Consider the following 19,715-nt stretch of genomic DNA (forward strand, 5'->3'; position numbering starts at 1 on the left):
CACACACTGACTAACACACACTGACTAACACACACTGACTAACACACACTGACTAACACACACTGACTAACACACACTGACTAACACACACTGACTAACACACACTGACTAACACACACTGACTAACACACACTGACTAACACACACTGACTAACACACACTGACTAACACACACTGACTAACACACACTGACTAACACACACTGACTAACACACACTGACTAACACACACTGACTAACACACACTGACTAACACACACTGACTAACACACACTGACTAACACACACTGACTAACACACACTGACTAACACACACTGACTAACACACACTGACTAACACACACTGACTAACACACACTGACTAACACACACTGACTAACACACACTGACTAACACACACTGACTAACACACACTGACTAACACACACTGACTAACACACACTGACTAACACACACTGACTAACACACACTGACTAACACACACTGACTAACACACACTGACTAACACACACTGACTAACACACACTGACTAACACACACTGACTAACACACACTGACTAACACACACTGACTAACACACACTGACTAACACACACTGACTAACACACACTGACTAACACACACTGACTAACACACACTGACTAACACACACTGACTAACACACACTGACTAACACACACTGACTAACACACACTGACTAACACACACTGACTAACACACACTGACTAACACACACTGCTGACTAACACACACTGACTAACACACACTGACTAACACACACTGACTAACACACACTGACTAACACACACTGACTAACACACACTGACTAACACACACTGACTAACACACACTGACTAACACACACTGACTAACACACACTGACTAACACACACTGACTAACACACACTGACTAACACACACTGACTAACACACACTGACTAACACACACTGACTAACACACACTGACTAACACACACTGACTAACACACACTGACTAACACACACTGACTAACACACACTGACTAACACACACTGACTAACACACACTGACTAACACACACTGACTAACACACACTGACTAACACACACTGACTAACACACACTGACTAACACACACTGACTAACACACACTGACTAACACACACTGACTAACACACACTGACTAACACACACTGACTAACACACACTGACTAACACACACTGACTAACACACACTGACTAACACACACTGACTAACACACACTGACTAACACACACTGACTAACACACACTGACTAACACACACTGACTAACACACACTGACTAACACACACTGACTAACACACACTGACTAACACACACTGACTAACACACACTGACTAACACACACTGACTAACACACACTGACTAACACACACTGACTAACACACACTGACTAACACACACTGACTAACACACACTGACTAACACACACTGACTAACACACACTGACTAACACACACTGACTAACACACACTGACTAACACACACTGACTAACACACACTGACTAACACACACTGACTAACACACACTGACTAACACACACTGACTAACACACACTGACTAACACACACTGACTAACACACACTGACTAACACACACTGACTAACACACACTGACTAACACACACTGACTAACACACACTGACTAACACACACTGACTAACACACACTGACTAACACACACTGACTAACACACACTGACTAACACACACTGACTAACACACACTGACTAACACACACTGACTAACACACACTGACTAACACACACTGACTAACACACACTGACTAACACACACTGACTAACACACACTGACTAACACACACTGACTAACACACACTGACTAACACACACTGACTAACACACACTGACTAACACACACTGACTAACACACACTGACTAACACACACTGACTAACACACACTCTCTAAAAAACATTGACTAACACACACTGACTAACACACACTGACTAACACACACTGACTAACACACACTGACTAACACACACTGAGTAACACACACTGACTAACACACTGACTAACACACACTGAATAACACACACTGACTAACACACACTGACTAACACACACTGACTAACACACACTGACTAACACACACTGACTAACACACACTGACTAACACACACTGACTAACACACACTGACTAACACACACTGACTAACACACACTGACTAACACACACACACTGACTAACACACACTGACTAACACACACTGACTAACACACACTGACTAACACACACTGACTAACACACACTGACTAACACACACTGACTAACACACAATGACTAACACACACTGACTAACACACACTGACTAACACACACTGACTAACACACACTGACTAACACACACTGACTAACACACACTGACTAACACACACTGACTAACACACACTGACTAACACACACTGACTAACACACACTGACTAACACACACTGACTAACACACACTGACTAACACACACTGACTAACACACACTGACTAACACACACTGACTAACACACACTGACTAACACACACTGACTAACACACACTGACTAACACACACTGACTAACACACACTGACTAACACACACTGACTAACACACACTGACTAACACACACTGACTAACACACACTGACTAACACACACTGACTAACACACACTGACTAACACACACTGACTAACACACACTGACTAACACACACTGACTAACACACACTGACTAACACACACTGACTAACACACACTGACTAACACACACTGACTAACACACACTGACTAACACACACTGACTAACACACACTGACTAACACACACTGACTAACACACACTGACTAACACACACTGACTAACACACACTGACTAACACACACTGACTAACACACACTGACTAACACACACTGACTAACACACACTGACTAACACACACTGACTAACACACACTGACTAACACACACTGACTAACACACACTGACTAACACACACTGACTAACACACACTGACTAACACACACTGACTAACACACACTGACTAACACACACTGACTAACACACACTGACTAACACACACTGACTAACACACACTGACTAACACACACTGACTAACACACACTGACTAACACACACTGACTAACACACACTGACTAACACACACTGACTAACACACACTGACTAACACACACTGACTAACACACACTGACTAACACACACTGACTAACACACACTGACTAACACACACTGACTAACACACACTGACTAACACACACTGACTAACACACACTGACTAACACACACTGACTAACACACACTGACTAACACACACTGACTAACACACACTGACTAACACACACTGACTAACACACACTGACTAACACACACTGACTAACACACACTGACTAACACACACTGACTAACACACACTGACTAACACACACTGACTAACACACACTGACTAACACACACTGACTAACACACACTGACTAACACACACTGACTAACACACACTGACTAACACACACTGACTAACACACACTGACTAACACACACTGACTAACACACACTGACTAACACACACTGACTAACACACACTGACTAACACACACTGACTAACACACACTGACTAACACACACTGACTAACACACACTGACTAACACACACTGACTAACACACTGACTAACACACACTGACTAACACACACTGACTAACACACACTGACTAACACACACTGACTAACACACACTGACTAACACACACTGACTAACACACACTGACTAACACACACTGACTAACACACACTGACTAACACACACTGACTAACACACACTGACTAACACACACTGACTAACACACACTGACTAACACACACTGACTAACACACACTGACTAACACACACTGACTAACACACACTGACTAACACACACTGACTAACACACACTGACTAACACACACTGACTAACACACACTGACTAACACACACTGACTAACACACACTGACTAACACACACTGACTAACACACACTGACTAACACACACTGACTAACACACACTGACTAACACACACTGACTAACACACACTGACTAACACACACTGACTAACACACACTGACTAACACACACTGACTAACACACACTGACTAACACACACTGACTAACACACACTGACTAACACACACTGACTAACACACACTGACTAACACACACTGACTAACACACACTGACTAACACACACTGACTAACACACACTGACTAACACACACTGACTAACACACACTGACTAACACACACTGACTAACACACACTGACTAACACACACTGACTAACACACACTGACTAACACACACTGACTAACACACACTGACTAACACACACTGACTAACACACACTGACTAACACACACTGACTAACACACACTGACTAACACACACTGACTAACACACACTGACTAACACACACTGACTAACACACACTGACTAACACACACTGACTAACACACACTGACTAACACACACTGACTAACACACACTGACTAACACACACTGACTAACACACACTGACTAACACACACTGACTAACACACACTGACTAACACACACTGACTAACACACACTGACTAACACACACTGACTAACACACACTGACTAACACACACTGACTAACACACACTGACTAACACACACTGACTAACACACACTGACTAACACACACTGACTAACACACACTGACTAACACACACTGACTAACACACACTGACTAACACACACTGACTAACACACACTGACTAACACACACTGACTAACACACACTGACTAACACACACTGACTAACACACACTGACTAACACACACTGACTAACACACACTGACTAACACACACTGACTAACACACACTGACTAACACACACTGACTAACACACACTGACTAACACACACTGACTAACACACACTGACTAACACACACTGACTAACACACACTGACTAACACACACTGACTAACACACACTGACTAAAACACTGCCTAACGCACACTGTCTAACACACCTTGCCTAACACACACTGACTAACACACACTGACTAACGCACACTGACTAACACAAACTGACACACACACACTGACTAACACACACTGACTAACACACACTATCTAACACACACTGCCTAACACACACTGCATAACACAAACTGCCTAACACACACTGAATAACACACACTGACTAACACACACTGACTAACACACACTGACTAACACACACTGACTAACACACACTGACTAACACACACTGACTAACACACACTGACTAACACACACTGACTAACACACACTGACTAACACACACTGACTAACACACTGACTAACACACACTGACTAACACACACAGCCTAACACACACTGACTAACACACACTGACTAACACACACTGACTAACACACACTGACTAACACACACTGACTAACACACACTGACTAACACACACTGACTAACACACACTGACTAACACACACTGACTAACACACACTGACTAACACACACTGACTAACACACACTGACTAACACACACTGACTAACACACACTGACTAACACACACTGACTAACACACACTGACTAACACACACTGACTAACACACACTGACTAACACACACTGACTAACACACACTGACTAACACACACTGACTAACACACACTGACTAACACACACTGACTAACACACACTGACTAACACACACTGACTAACACACACTGACTAACACACACTGACTAACACACACTGACTAACACACACTGACTAACACACACTGACTAACACACACTGACTAACACACACTGACTAACACACACTGACTAACACACACTGACTAACACACACTGACTAACACACACTGACTAACACACACTGACTAACACACACTGACTAACACACACTGACTAACACACACTGACTAACACACACTGACTAACACACACTGACTAACACACACTGACTAACACACACTGACTAACACACACTGACTAACACACACTGACTAACACACACTGACTAACACACACTGACTAACACACACTGACTAACACACACTGACTAACACACACTGACTAACACACACTGACTAACACACACTGACTAACACACACTGACTAACACACACTGACTAACACACACTGACTAACACACACTGACTAACACACACTGACTAACACACACTGACTAACACACACTGACTAACACACACTGACTAACACACACTGACTAACACACACTGACTAACACACACTGACTAACACACACTGACTAACACACACTGACTAACACACACTGACTAACACACACTGACTAACACACACTGACTAACACACACTGACTAACACACACTGACTAACACACACTGACTAACACACACTGACTAACACACACTGACTAACACACACTGACTAACACACACTGACTAACACACACTGACTAACACACACTGACTAACACACACTGACTAACACACACTGACTAACACACACTGACTAACACACACTGACTAACACACACTGACTAACACACACTGACTAACACACACTGACTAACACACACTGACTAACACACACTGACTAACACACACTGACTAACACACACTGACTAACACACACTGACTAACACACACTGACTAACACACACTGACTAACACACACTGACTAACACACACTGACTAACACACACTGACTAACACACACTGACTAACACACACTGACTAACACACACTGACTAACACACACTGACTAACACACACTGACTAACACACACTGACTAACACACACTGACTAACACACACTGACTAACACACACTGACTAACACACACTGACTAACACACACTGACTAACACACACTGACTAACACACACTGACTAACACACACTGACTAACACACACTGACTAACACACACTGACTAACACACACTGACTAACACACACTGACTAACACACACTGACTAACACACACTGACTAACACACACTGACTAACACACACTGACTAACACACACTGACTAACACACACTGACTAACACACACTGACTAACACACACTGACTAACACACACTGACTAACACACACTGACTAACACACACTGACTAACACACACTGACTAACACACACTGACTAACACACACTGACTAACACACACTGACTAACACACACTGACTAACACACACTGACTAACACACACTGACTAACACACACTGACTAACACACACTGACTAACACACACTGACTAACACACACTGACTAACACACACTGACTAACACACACTGACTAACACACACTGACTAACACACACTGACTAACACACACTGACTAACACACACTGACTAACACACACTGACTAACACACACTGACTAACACACACTGACTAACACACACTGACTAACACACACTGACTAACACACACTGACTAACACACACTGACTAACACACACTGACTAACACACACTGACTAACACACACTGACTAACACACACTGACTAACACACATTGACTAACACACACTGACTAACACACACTGCCTAACACACACTGCCTGACTAACACACACTGTCCTACACACACTAACACACACTGACTAACACACACTGACTAACACACACTGACTAACACACACTGACTAACACACACTGCTTAACACACACTGACTAACACACAATGACTAACACACACTGATTAACACACACTGACTAACACACACTGACTAACACACACTGACTAACACACACTGACTAACACACACTGACTAACACACACTGACTAACACACACTGACTAACACACACTGACTAACACACACTGACTAACACACACTGACTAACACACACTGACTAACACACACTGACTAACACACACTGACTAACACACACTGACTAACACACACTGACTAACACACACTGACTAACACACACTGACTAACACACACTGACTAACACACACTGACTAACACACACTGACTAACACACACTGACTAACACACACTGACTAACACACACTGACTAACACACACTGACTAACACACACTGACTAACACACACTGACTAACACACACTGACTAACACACACTGACTAACACACACTGACTAACACACACTGACTAACACACACTGACTAACACACACTGACTAACACACACTGACTAACACACACTGACTAACACACACTGACTAACACACACTGACTAACACACACTGACTAACACACACTGACTAACACACACTGACTAACACACACTGACTAACACACACTGACTAACACACACTGACTAACACACACTGACTAACACACACTGACTAACACACACTGACTAACACACACTGACTAACACACACTGACTAACACACACTGACTAACACACACTGACTAACACACACTGACTAACACACACTGACTAACACACACTGACTAACACACACTGACTAACACACACTGACTAACACACACTGACTAACACACACTGACTAACACACACTGACTAACACACACTGACTAACACACACTGACTAACACACACTGACTAACACACACTGACTAACACACACTGACTAACACACACTGACTAACACACACTGACTAACACACACTGACTAACACACACTGACTAACACACACTGACTAACACACACTGACTAACACACACTGACTAACACACACTGACTAACACACACTGACTAACACACACTGACTAACACACACTGACTAACACACACTGACTAACACACACTGACTAACACACACTGACTAACACACACTGACTAACACACACTGACTAACACACACTGACTAACACACACTGACTAACACACACTGACTAACACACACTGACTAACACACACTGACTAACACACACTGACTAACACACACTGACTAACACACACTGACTAACACACACTGACTAACACACACTGACTAACACACACTGACTAACACACACTGACTAACACACACTGACTAACACACACTGACTAACACACACTGACTAACACACACTGACTAACACACACTGACTAACACACACTGACTAACACACACTGACTAACACACACTGACTAACACACACTGACTAACACACACTGACTAACACACACTGACTAACACACACTGACTAACACACACTGACTAACACACACTGACTAACACACACTGACTAACACACACTGACTAACACACACTGACTAACACACACTGACTAACACACACTGACTAACACACACTGACTAACACACACTGACTAACACACACTGACTAACACACACTGACTAACACACACTGACTAACACACACTGACTAACACACACTGACTAACACACACTGACTAACACACACTGACTAACACACACTGACTAACACACACTGACTAACACACACTGACTAACACACACTGACTAACACACACTGACTAACACACACTGACTAACACACACTGACTAACACACACACACTGACTAACACACACTGACTAACACACACTGACTAACACACACTGACTAACACACACTGACTAACACACACTGACTAACACACACTGACTAACACACACTGACTAACACACACTGACTAACACACACTGACTAACACACACTGACTAACACACACTGACTAACACACACTGACTAACACACACTGACTAACACACACTGACTAACACACACTGACTAACACACACTGACTAACACACACTGACTAACACACACTGACTAACACACACTGACTAACACACACTGACTAACACACACTGACTAACACACACTGACTAACACACACTGACTAACACACACTGACTAACACACACTGACTAACACACACTGACTAACACACACTGACTAACACACACTGACTAACACACACTGACTAACACACACTGACTAACACACACTGACTAACACACACTGACTAACACACACTGACTAACACACACTGACTAACACACACTGACTAACACACACTGACTAACACACACTGACTAACACACACTGACTAACACACACTGACTAACACACACTGACTAACACACACTGACTAACACACACTGACTAACACACACTGACTAACACACACTGACTAACACACACTGACTAACACACACTGACTAACACACACTGACTAACACACACTGACTAACACACACTGACTAACACACACTGACTAACACACACTGACTAACACACACTGACTAACACACACTGACTAACACACAGTGACTAACACACAATCACTAACACACACTGAGTAACACACAATGACTAACACACTGATTAAAACACACTGAATAACACACTCTGTCTATCAAACATTGACTAACACACACTCACTAACACACACTGACTAACACACACTGACTAACACACACTGACTAACACACACTGACTAACACACACTGACTAACACACACTGACTAACACACACTGACTAACACACACTGACTAACACACACTGACTAACACACACTGACTAACACACACTGACTAACACACACTGACTAACACACACTGACTAACACACACTGACTAACACACACTGACTAACACACACTGACTAACACACACTGACTAACACACACTGACTAACACACACTGACTAACACACACTGACTAACACACACTGACTAACACACACTGACTAACACACACTGACTAACACACACTGACTAACACACACTGACTAACACACACTGACTAACACACACTGACTAACACACACTGACTAACACACACTGACTAACACACACTGACTAACACACACTGACTAACACACACTGACTAACACACACTGACTAACACACACTGACTAACACACACTGACTAACACACACTGACTAACACACACTGACTAACACACACTGACTAACACACACTGACTAACACACACTGACTAACACACACTGACTAACACACACTGACTAACACACACTGACTAACACACACTGACTAACACACACTGACTAACACACACTGACTAACACACACTGACTAACACACACTGACTAACACACACTGACTAACACACACTGACTAACACACACTGACTAACACACACTGACTAACACACACTGACTAACACACACTGACTAACACACACTGACTAACACACACTGACTAACACACACTGACTAACACACACTGACTAACACACACTGACTAACACACACTGACTAACACACACTGACTAACACACACTGACTAACACACACTGACTAACACACACTGACTAACACACACTGACTAACACACACTAACACACACTGACTAACACACACTGACTAACACACACTGACTAACACACACTGACTAACACACACTGACTAACACACACTGATTAATACACACTGACTAACACACACTGACTAACACACACTGACTAACACACACTGACTAACACACAATGCGTAACACACACTGACTACACACACTGACTAACACACACTGCCTAACACACACTAACACACACTGACTAACACACAATGACTAACACACAATGACTAACACACACTGACTAACACACACTAACTAATACACTGACTAACACACAATGCCTAACACACACTAACTAACACACACTGCCTAACACACACTGACTAACACACAATGCCTAACACACACTGACTAACACACACTGACTAACACACACTGACTAACACACACTGACTAACACACACTGACTAACACACACTGACTAACACACACTGACTAACACACACTGACTAACACACACTGACTAACACACACTGACTAACACACACTGACTAACACACACTGACTAACACACACTGACTAACACACACTGACTAACACACACTGACTAACACACACTGACTAACACACAATGCCTAACACACACTGACTAACACACACTAACACACACTGACTAACACACACTGACTAAAACACAGACAGACTAACACACACTGACTAACACACACTGACTAACACACACTGACTAACACACACTGACTAACACACACTGACTAACACACAGTGCCTGACACACACTGACTAACACACACTGACTAACACACACTGACTAACACACACTGACTAACACACACTGACTAACACACACTGACTAACACACACTGACTAACACACACTGACTAACACACACTGACTAACACACACTGACTAACACACACTGACTAACACACACTGACTAACACACACTGACTAACACACACTGACTAACACACACTGACTAACACACACTGACTAACACACACTGACTAACACACACTGACTAACACACACTGACTAACACACACTGACTAACACACACTGACTAACACACACTGACTAACACACACTGACTAACACACACTGACTAACACACACTGACTAACACACACTGACTAACACACACTGACTAACACACACTGACTAACACACACTGACTAACACACACTGACTAACACACACTGACTAACACACACTGACTAACACACACTGACTAACACACACTGACTAACACACACTGACTAACACACACTGACTAACACACACTGACTAACACACACTGACTAACACACACTGACTAACACACACTGACTAACACACACTGACTAACACACACTGACTAACACACACTGACTAACACACACTGACTAACACACATTGACTAACACACACTGACTAACACACACTGACTACACACACTGCCTAACACACACTGACTAACACACACTGACTAACACACACTGACTAACACACACTGACTAACACACACTGACTAACACACACTGCCTAACACACACTGACTAACACACACTGACTAACACACACTGACTAACACACACTGACTAACACACACTTCCTAACACACACTGACTAACACACACTGACTAACACACACTTCCTAACACACACTGACGAAAACACCCTGCCTAACACACACTGACTAACACACACTGACTAACACACACTGACTAACACACACTGACTAACACACACTGCCTAACACACACTGACTAACACACACTGCCTAACACACACTGACTAACACACACTGACTAACACACACTGACTAACACACACTGACTAACAAACACTGACTAACACACACTTCCTAACACACACTGACTAACTCACTGACTAACCACACTGACTAACACACACTGACTAACACACACTGACTAACACACACTGACTAACACACACTGACTAACACACACTGACTAACACACACTGACTAACACACACTGACTAACACACACTGACTAACACACACTGACTAACACACACTGACTAACACACACTGACTAACACACACTGACTAACACACACTGACTAACACACACTGACTAACACACACTGACTAACACACACTGACTAACACACACTGACTAACACACACTGACTAACACACACTGACTAACACACACTGACTAACACACACTGACTAACACACACTGACTAACACACACTGACTAACACACACTGACTAACACACACTGACTAACACACACTGACTAACACACACTGACTAACACACACTGACTAACACACACTGACTAACACACACTGACTAACACACACTGACTAAAAAACATTGACTAACACACACTGACTAACACACACTGACTAACACACACTGACTAACACACACTGCCTAACACACAATGACTAACATACAGTGACTAACACACAAAGACTAACACACACTGCCTAACACACAATGACTAACACACACTGACAAACACACACTGACTAACACACACTGACTAACACACACTGACTAACACACACTGACTAACACACACTGACTAACACACACTGACTAACACACACTGACTATCACACACTGACTAATACACAATTACTAACACACCTTGACTAACACACACTGACTAACACACACTGACCTAACTCACAATCTGACTAACACACAATGCCTAACACACAATGACTTAACACACACTGACTAACACAACAACTGACTAACACACACTGACGACTTGACGAACACACATGACTAACACACAATGCCTAACACACACTGCCTAACACACAATGACTAACACACACTGACTAACACACGCTGTCTGACTAACACACATTGAGTAACACATACTGACTAACACACATTGCCTAACACACACTGACTAACACACTCTGACTAACACACACTGACTAACACACACTGACTAACACACACTGCCTAACACACACTGACTAACACACACTGACTAACACACACTGACTAACACACACTGACTAACACACACTGCCTAACACACACTGACTAACACACACTGACTAACACACACTGCCTAACACACACTGACTAACACACACTGACTAACACACACTGCCTATACAACACTGACTAACACACACTGACTAACACACACTGACTAACACACACTGACTAACAAACACTGACTAACACACACTGACTAACACACACTGACTAACACACACTGACTAACACACACTGACTAACACACACTGACTAACACACACTGACTAACACACACTGACTAACACACACTGACTAACAAACACTGACTAACACACACTGACTAACACACACTGACTAACACACACTGACTAACACACACTGACTAACACACACTGACTAACACACACTGACAAAGACACACTGACTAACACACACTGACTAACACACACTGACTAACACACTCTGACTAACACACACTGACTAACACACACTGACTAACACACCTGACTAACACACACTGACTAACACACTCTGACTAACACACACTGACTAACACACACTGACTAACACACACTGCTAACACACACTGACTAACACACACTGACTAACACACACTGACTAACACACACTGACTAACACACACTGACTAACACACACTGACTAACACACACTGACTAACACACACTGTCTAACACACACTGACTAACACACACTGACTAACACACACTGACTAACACACACTGACTAACACACACTGACTAACACACACTGACTAACACACACTGACTACACACACTGACTAACACACACTGACTAACACACACTGACTAACACACACTGACTAACACACACTGACTAACACACACTGACTAACACACACTGACTAACACACACTGACTAACACACACTGACTAACACACACTGACTAACACACACTGACTAACACACACTGACTAACACACACTGACTAACACACACTGACTAACACACACTGACTAACACACACTGACTAACACACACTGACTAACACACACTGACTAACACACACTGACTAACACACACTGACTAACACACACTGACTAACACACACTGACTAACACACACTGACTAACACACACTGACTAACACACATTGACTAACACACACTGACTAACACACACTGACTAACACACACTGACTAACACACACTGACTAACACACACTGACTAACACACACTGACTAACACACACTGCCTAACACACACTGACTAACACACACTGACTAACACACATTGACTAACACACACTGACTAACACAGATTGACTAACACACACTGACTAACACACACTGACTAACACCCACTGCATGACTAACACACACTGACTAACACACACTGACTAACACACACTGACTAACACACACTGACTAACACACACTGACTAACACACACTGACTAACACACACTGACTAACACACACTGACTAACACACACTGACTAACACACACTGACTAACACACACTGACTAACACACACTGACTAACACACACTGACTAACACACACTGACTAACACACACTGACTAACACACACTGACTAACACACACTGACTAACACACACTGACTAACACACACTGACTAACACACACTGACTAACACACACTGACTAACACACACTGACTAACACACACTGACTAACACACACTGACTAACACACACTGACTAACACACACTGACTAACACACACTGACTAACACACTGACTAACACACACTGACTAACACACACTGACTAACACACACTGACTAACACACACTGACTAACACAAACTGACTAACACACACTGACTAACACACACTGACTAACACACACTGACTAACACACACTGACTAACACACACTGACTAACACACACTGACTAACACACACTGACTAACACACACTGACTAACACACACTGACTAACACACACTGACTAACACACACTGACTAACACACACTGACTAACACACACTGACTAACACACACTGCCTAACACACACTGACTAACACACTGACTAACACACACTGACTAACACACACTGACTAACACACACTGACTAACACACACTGACTAACACACACTGACTAACACACACTGACTAACACACACTGACTAACACACACTGACTAACACACACTGACTAACACACACTGACTAACACACACTGACTAACACACACTGACTAACACACACTGACTAACACACACTGACTAACACACACTGACTAACACACACTGACTAACACACACTGACTAACACACACTGACTAACACACACTGACTAACACACACTGACTAACACACACTGACTAACACACACTGACTAACACACACTGACTAACACACACTGACTAACACACACTGACTAACACACACTGACTAACACACACTGACTAACACACTGATTAAAACACTCTGACTAACACACACTGTCTAACAAACATTGACTAACACACACTGCCTAACACACAATGACTAACAACCAATGACTAACGCACATTGATTAAAACACACTGACTAACACACACTGTCTAACAAACATTGACTAACACACACTGACTAACACACAGTGACTAACACACAATGACTAACACACACTGACTAACACACACTGACTAACACACAATGACTAGCACACTGATTAAAACACACTGAATAACACACACGGTCTAACAAACATTGACTAACACACACTCACTAACACACACTGACTAACACACAATGACTAACACACACTGATTAAAACACACTGACTAACACACACTGTCTAACAAACATTGACTAACACACACTGACTAACACGCACTGACTAACAAACACTGACTAACACACACTGACTAACACACACTGACTAACACAGAATGCCTAAAACACACTGCCTGAATAAGACACACTGCCTTACACATCCTGACTAACACACACTGATTAAAACACACTGACTAACACACACTGACTAACAAACATTGACTAACACACACTGACTAACACACACTGACTAACACACACTGACTAACACACACTGACTAACACACACTGACTAACACACACTGACTAACACACACTGACTAACACACACTGACTAACACACACTGACTAACACACACTGACTAACACACACTGACTAACACACACTGACTAACACACATTGACTAACACACACTGACTAACACACACTGACTAACACACACTGACTAACACACACTGACTAACACACACTGACTAACACACACTGACTAACACACACTGACTAACACACACTGACTAACACACACTGACTAACACACACTGACTAACACACACTGACTAACACACACTGACTAACACACACTGACTAACACACACTGACTAACACACACTGACTAACACACACTGACTAACACACACTGACTAACACACACTGACTAACACACACTGACTAACACACACTGACTAACACACACTGACTAACACACTGACTAACACACACTGACTAACACACACTGACTAACACACACTGCCTAACACACACTGACTAACACACAATGCCTAACACACACTGACTAACACACACTGCCTAACACACACTGACTAACACACAATGACTAACACACACTGATTCAAAGACACTGACTAACACATACGGTCTAATAAACATTGACTAAAACACACTGACTAACACACACTGACTAACACACAATGACTAACACACACTGATTAAAACACTCTGACTAACACACACTGTCTAACAAACATTGACTAACACACACTGCCAAACACACACTGACTAACAAACAATGACTAACACACACTGATTAAAACACACTGACTAACACACACTGTCTAACAAACATTGAGTAACTCACACTGACTAACACACAGTGACTAACACACAATGACTAACACACACTGACTAACACACACTGACTAACACACACTGGACTAACACACACTGACTAACACACACTGACTAACACATAATGACTAACACACTGATTAAAACACACTGAATAACACACACTGTCTAACAAACATTGACTAACACACACTCACTAACACACACTGACTAACACACAATGACTAACACACACTGATTAAAACACACTGACTAACACACACTGTTCTAACAAACATTGACTAACACACACTGACTAACACGCACTGACTAACAAACACTGACTAACACACACTGCCTAACACACACTGACTAACACACACTGACTAACACACATTGACTAACACACACTGCCTAAAACACACTGCCTGAATAAGACACACTGCCTTACACACCCTGACTAACACACACTGATTAACACACACTGACTAACACACACTTTCTAACAAACATTGACTAACACACAATGACTAACACACACTGACTAACATACATTGACTAACACACAATGACTAACAAACACTGACTAACACACACTGACTAACACACACTGACTAACACACACTGACTAACACACACTAACAAACACTGACTAACACAAACTGACTAACACACACTGACTAACACACACTGACTAACACACACTGACTAAAACAAAATGCCTAACACACACTGACTAACACACACTGACTAACACACACTGACTAACACACACTGACTAACACACACTGACTAACACACACTGACTAACACACACTGACTAACACACACTGACTAACACACACTGACTAACACACACTGACTAACACACACTGACTAACACACACTGACTAACACACACTGACTAACACACACTGACTAACACACACTGACTAACACACATGACTAAAACACACTGCCTAAAACACACTGACTAACACACACTGCCTAACACACACTGACTACACACACACTTCCTAACACACATTCCTAACACACACTGACTAACACACACTGACTAACACACACTGACTAACACACACTGACTAACACACACTGTCTAACACACACTGTTTAACACACACACTGACTAAGACACACTGACTAACACACACTGCCTAAAACAAACTGAAAAACACACACTGCCTGACACACACTGACTAACACACACTGACTAACACACACTGACTACACACACTGCCTAGACACCACTGACTAACACACACTGACTAATCACACACTACCAAACACACACTGACTAACACACACTGCCTAACACACACTGACTAACACACACTGACTAACACACACTGACTAACACACACTGCCTAAAACACACTGACTAACACACAATGATAAACACACACTGCCTAACACACACTGACTAACACACACTGACTAACACACACTGACTAACACACACTGACTAACACACACTGACTAACACACACTGACTAACACACACTGACTAACACACACTGACTAACACACACTGACTAACACACACTGACTAACACACACTGCCTAGCACACACTGACTAACACACACTGACTAACACACAATGCCTAACTCACACTGACTAACATAGACTGCCTAACACACACTGACTAACACACAATGCCTAATACACA

Source organism: Carcharodon carcharias, chromosome 23 (assembly GCF_017639515.1).
Source record: "Carcharodon carcharias isolate sCarCar2 chromosome 23, sCarCar2.pri, whole genome shotgun sequence".
In the NCBI taxonomy this organism is placed as follows: Eukaryota; Metazoa; Chordata; class Chondrichthyes; order Lamniformes; family Lamnidae; genus Carcharodon; species Carcharodon carcharias.